Below are 6,527 nucleotides of genomic sequence, written 5' to 3'. Positions count from 1 at the left end.
ACAAGTTCAACATCTCAGCTTAACGATGATGAGTCAGAGTTAATGTTCTCTACTGTTTCTGATGGAAACTAGTGGCAAATATATATATATATATATATTTATATATATTATATGTATATTATATATATTGTAGGTTTAACTCAATTGCAACAGAAACACATTTTTCTAGAAACACGCTGCTGAATCAGGTTTTCACGATATAATGAGAAAATATTGTTAATGAACGTATCAGTGAAATGTTGGATCTTGCTACGTCATTATCAGCGTTATGAACAGTCTTCTGGTCGTGTTTGGACTCTGGTTAAAGTTCCTGAAGGAGGACAGAGTCTGTGGAGACCGGGACCGGGTTCATGCAGCTCTCAGGAGGTTTCTCTTCGTTTACAACAACTTTGATGATATCTTGTTAAAAAAAAAGAACGATTGGAAATGTCAACAAACCTTTGAGAGACGTCTAGTCTGCTGGAATTCCTCATGAAGAAGAAGAACCTGCTCAGTAGTGTTTCTATCCACCATTTTTTATGCACTTTTTCAATCTATGAATGAGTGGAAATACTGGAAATTCGGAAAAAATCAGAATATTGCAAAAAAAAAAAAAAGATTTTAGCTTGGATGAGGTGTAAAAGTTGACGTTTGGATAAAAGCAAAATGAGACAGATTTAGTGAATAAATGATGTCATACAGGAAACATGTGACTGAAACGTCCCTGAAGCTGCTGGAGAGACCAAACATGGCGGCAGACGCTTCTCACTGTCGGCTCTCTTATCATCTCTGGGCGGCGTTCAGCGTCAACGCAGACAAATCAGTTTTATTTATAATTTTAAATTTAATTACATTAAAACCACAGAAAACCTGACGGACTTTATCAGATAAAGCAGATAATGTCTAAATACAGAATACACAGTGAGTAAATATTAAGTGTAATAAGATACTTTAAACAATTTAATGTTTACATAAATCTGTCTTCAGTTCATTAAAATCTCTTCAGAGAAAGTTCAGAGTCTGTAATGAAGAACTGATTAAATATTCTGAAATCTGGACACAATATCGTCTCATTAAAGCTTGTAGATATATATATATATATATGCTTGCTGACACATACCAACAGTGTCTCCCTGCGGGGGAGAAGCACAACACGTAAACTCTACTCTCATGTGTTGCCATAAAAAAGATCCTGAGGTTAAAATTTAGATTACGATTAAGCCACAAAAACAACAATGCAGACCTTGTTTGAGGTTGAATACTTAAAGGAAACTTGTTGCAGCATAACAGTCTTTACTGAGCTTTGCTGCTTAGCATATAAACATGAAAATGAAATCCTAATTTTTGTGTTTCCACCAGTTCATATATATGTGATACATATATATGTGTGTGTGTGTGTGTGTGTATATATATATATATATATGTGTGTGTGTGTGTGTGTGTGTGTGTGTGTGTGTATATACATATATATATATATATATATTATATGTATATACATATACATATACATATATATATATATATTAAACCTCATATTTCTCAGTTTAAGGATTAATTTAGAGGCTGTTTAACATTAAAGAGAAAAAGTCACTTTGGATTTGTTTTAATCCTTTCAATTAAATGAGATGTTTGAATTAAAACAAACTCTATAAGATGAAATTAAAACGCTGTAAATCTGCACAAAATGATCCCTTACAAACATAAAATATTCTTTGGTTTCTGAGCTGAGGAGTTAAAAGCTCCTGTCATGTTCTCACATGTTGAATGAATAAAGGACGTGTTTAGTGGAGGTTCTGGGATGAATTCTGTGTTTCTGCAGCTCTGCAGTGATCACGGTTGTAAGCTGTTCTTGCTGGTGTCCTCGCGCTGCTCTGAGGTATCAGCTCTGTTGGCGGCTCTCCATTATTTACGCTGCAGCAGAGAATGTGACACAGATTTCCAGAACACGGTGTTCTGGGCGAACTGAACCCCCCGTCCTCAGCGCGGCTGTGTGGGCGGAGAGCCGAACGAAACAAATCCAGCCTTTGTCCCGGTGCAGAGCTGGGAGGGCAGGATTACCAGGACCAGACACCTGTTGTTGTTCAGACAGAGACACAGTGTCAGAGCAGAGCTGCCGTCAAATTATCACTTCACTACATTCAAAACAGTCACAAAACAAGTCATGTGATGATGAAGAGCTTTGTCAGAGTCTGGAGGAGAAAATCCAAACTTCACATCAACCTGATCTGTAAATAACATGAAATACAGAAACATGTCCTTAATTCAGACAAAACCCTCTAAAGACAGGTTACAGGACCAGTTCCCAGTGTTCCCAGTGTTCCCAGTGTGTTAAACCAGCAGTCAGGTGTCCATATGAGCAGTGAAAGAGGTTTTCCTCGCTGTAATCATTCCAGTGATGGAGGCCAAAATCCACAGTGTGTCCACACAGTCATTTAAACATCTGTGTGAAGCTCCAGCAGTCTGACCTCAGATGACCTGCTGCTCTAAATGTCAGTATAAACATCTTCATCATCATCATCTTTCCCTCTCGTCTCCCTCCAGCATGTCTCCTACAATAATGTTTGTATTCTAGTAATATGAAACATATTTGCACGGGTTTATGTTGGACAGGAGGGACGTGCAAGTGTTGCTGAACTCTCAAATGATCTTATAACTTCTCATAATGTCAAAAGTCAAAGCTCAGAGTCGCCAGATTTGTTTGCAAAATGAGGTTTATTATGATAAAAAGTGAGAGAGAAGTTTGGAAGATGTTCGTCTGCATCCTGCAGAGACTAAAGCAGCCGGTATATTATATTATATATAGTTATACGTGTTCACTGGACAAAACTAACATCATATTTAAATTGCAGATTTAATGTTTTGTTAGATTGTTGCTCAGACATGTGAACTTTATTACTGTCAGTAACAGCTGATCTTAACTAGTCTAATACGTCTATTTTATTGAGCCATAAGTTCAAGAGTTGAATGAAAAAATAATACAAGTAGAAGATTTTGAGATGTAAAGCAGCTCAGAGCTGCATTTTACCTGCAGGTTGATATAAAATCTATTTTCTTATAGCAGTTATTCATATGTTCACTTTAGTGTCAGATTCACATCAGTGAAATAAAATGTAAAACATCTCTTCACCTCCTGCAGTTCAATAGATTCTGGTGGCTCGTTGGAAACAAATCTTGTTACTTTGATTTCTTTTGTTTTTCGTCTCAGTGAAGAAACAGTTTTATTAAACGTATCTGCAGAGTCTCATTTCACTGACAGCAGATTCCTCTTGTTTCCCGTCAACATCGACTCCTAGAAACTGAAACTCTCGCAGCTCTTTCAGGTTGAGGAACGACGGCGTCTTTAGTTCAGTAAATTAAAGGACACGTTCAGGTTTTTTCAGGTCTGATGTGTCCGTTTCAGTCACTGCTTCACCTTCCTCCTTTTACCTTTTTAACATTTATTCTTAAATGAGAGAATTTGCTGCTTATTAAAGTAGGATCTGACATTTGATAACGACGGAGGTTTTTCCAACTGATTCACCGATTAATTAAGAAAATAATCAGCAGATTAACTGATAACGAAAATAATCGAATTTACAGATGTGACAGCAGATAAAAACCGTGAAAAAATACATGAACTTCTGTATTAAAGCAACAACAAGTGATGAATATGAGCTGAAGATTTGAGATTTTTGGAGTAGAACTGATCAAGAGAAAAGGAAGAAATGCACAAAGTTTCCAGAGATTTCCTTCTTTTTAATGAAAGACAGAATAATTTTAGTACCTCCGCTCCCAGCTGCTCCCAGCTGCTCCCAGCATGCATCTGTGAGGACATCGAAGGGGGGGGGGGGGGGTTGTACTGACTGCTTGTTATTGTTGGAGATTTCAGGCTTTTATCCTGAGTTCTACCACCAGCTGAGTGTTTGGTCTGTCAGAGAGTCATTAATCTCTCCACCGCTCATTTCCTGTAAACTTTACATTAGAGCGGACAGAGCGGCGCTGCTGGTCACATGACACATATACCCGAACATGCTGCTGGTCACATGACACATATACCTGAACACGCTGCTAGTCACATGACACATATACCTGAACACGCTGCTAGTCACATGACACATATACCTGAACACGCTGCTGGTCACATGACACATATACCTGAACACGCTGCTAGTCACATGACACATATACCTGAACACGCTGCTAGTCACATGACACATATACCTGAACACGCTGCCGGTCACATGACACATATACCTGAACACGCTGCTGGTCACATGACACATATACCTGAACACGCTGCTAGTCACATGACACATATACCTGAACACGCTGCTAGTCACATGACACATATACCTGAACACGCTGCCGGTCACATGACACATATACCTGAACAGGCTGCTAGTCACATGACACATATACCCGAACACGCTGCTGGTCACATGACACATATACCTGAACACGCTGCCGGTCACATGACACATATACCCGAACACGCTGCTGGTCACATGACACATATACCTGAACACGCTGCCGGTCACATGACACATATACCTGAACACGCTGCTAGTCACATGACACATATACCTGAACACGCTGCTAGTCACATGACACATATACCTGAACAGGCTGCTAGTCACATGACACATGTACCTGAACAGGCTGCTAGTCACATGACACATGTACCTGAACAGGCTGCTAGTCACATGACACATATACCTGAACACGCTGCTAGTCACATGACACATATACCTGAACACGCTGCTAGTCACATGACACATATACCTGAACACACTGCTAGTCACATGACACATGTACCTGAACAGGCTGCTAGTCACATGACACATATACATGAACACGCTGCTAGTCACATGACACATGTACCTGAACAGGCTGCTAGTCACATGACACATATACCTGAACACGCTGCTGGTCACATGACACATATACCTGAACACGCTGCTGGTCACATGACACATATTCCTGAACATGCTGCTGGTCACATGACACACATACCTGAACACGCTGCTAGTCACATGACACATATACCTGAACAGGCTGCTAGTCACATGACACATATACCCGAACACGCTGCCGGTCACATGACACATATACATGGACACGCTGCTGGTCACATGACACACATACCCGAACACGCTGCCGGTCACATGACACATATACCTGAACACGCTGCTGGTCACATGACACACATTATTGCACCAGTTCTTTTCCCCTCAGGTGGGCGTGGTTTTCAGAGTATGATGCGTTGCGTTGGGTCAGCTGCAGGATCATCAGCCAGGAAGCACCAGTCCTCCATGTTTCACTCTCAGCAGCCAGTTCTGAGTACTTGGTCTTTGTTGGTTCTCCTCCTGCAGTGGTACTGAGAGCTGAATGAGGAGCACACCTTTTTCCTTGATGGACCAAACTGCTGTCAGGACAGAGAGGGTTAGGGTGGAACTGGAGCTGCTTGCCGAGATCGACTCTTGGCGTTTCTCTTGGCCCGGTGCTTCTTCCTCCTCTGCCCTGCCTGACAAGATGGATGTGGTTCCACTGGCGGTGAACGTCCCCCTCTTTCCTGTCTGGCTCCTCCAGCACCTGATCATGGTGCCATCTGCAGCGTCCCTGTGAAAGCGCGGCCTTGCAGCCTGACAAGATGTGCTGGAGGCTTGCATTGGGAGCGTTGGGAGCATTGGGAGTGTTGCAGAGCGAGCAGCATTCCTCGAGCATGTCATAGGTTGACCTGATGAGGAAGATGATATAAATGACAGAACTTTGAGAATAGGTTTTAACTTTTTAAGGTTATATATACAAAAATATGGTGCCAGCATGAGATTATGAAGGAATTTTAGCCTTCATTGACTGCAAACACAGACACTCACATGGGTTAAAAAAATAATTCAGCCTTTTAAGCAAATTAAAATGGATAATCAGACCCACTCAACCACATCTGCTCTTCCACTGTCCAGTTCTCCTTCAACTTAACCTGCTGTTAAATTCTGTTCATACATGAGGTGAAAACATTTCTGTAATGCCTCACAGTCTTTGGGAAATGTAATCGTGTGAACCTCTCAACTACTGGAAAAAATAAATAAAAACTTTAAGAACTCTTATAAAAATATGTGAGCTGTTATAATGAAAATGAGATATTCATCACTGTGTTTATAGTTTGAGTCTGTTATTTGATGCTGAAGTTGTTCCGGCAGAATCAAAGCTGAATGTTTGTGAGACGGCATGTTTTTTTATATCTAAACAATCTTTCTATAAACAGAATATTTCTGCCTGAACACGTCTCCTGCAGCTCCTCAGTATCAGTGCAGAGGACTGATGAAGTTAAGAAAGCTGATCTCGTCCTAAAAGTTGAACCAAAAATGCATAACTGTTGAATTTTAGCACATGTTCCTACTCTGATAAATTCCACTCCAGGTTTATGAAACAAAGTGACTCGTTGACCTGACACAGTTTAAACCTCTGAACTAAATGTTCTGAGCTGCAGATGACAGATCATGAGTTAGCACGAGGACTGGCATTATAGACCTCTTATGGACCGTAATCCTGATCATAATGTGCTAATT

The 6,527-nt window shown here is 40.6% G+C and overlaps 1 protein-coding gene across 1 annotated transcript in view; it reads right to left on the bottom strand.

Annotated features, from left to right (window-relative positions):
* LOC122986857 (NLR family CARD domain-containing protein 3-like) overlaps nt 1-6,527 on the bottom strand; it is a 934,102-nt gene that overhangs the window by 176,165 nt on the left and 751,410 nt on the right. The gene's annotated exons all lie outside the window — the stretch shown is intronic.

This window comes from Thunnus albacares, chromosome 1 (genome assembly GCF_914725855.1).
Source record: "Thunnus albacares chromosome 1, fThuAlb1.1, whole genome shotgun sequence".
NCBI lineage: Eukaryota > Metazoa > Chordata > Actinopteri > Scombriformes > Scombridae > Thunnus > Thunnus albacares.
The sequence above is the reverse complement of the archived record's forward strand: the minus strand, read 5'-3'. Positions and strand labels throughout refer to the sequence as shown.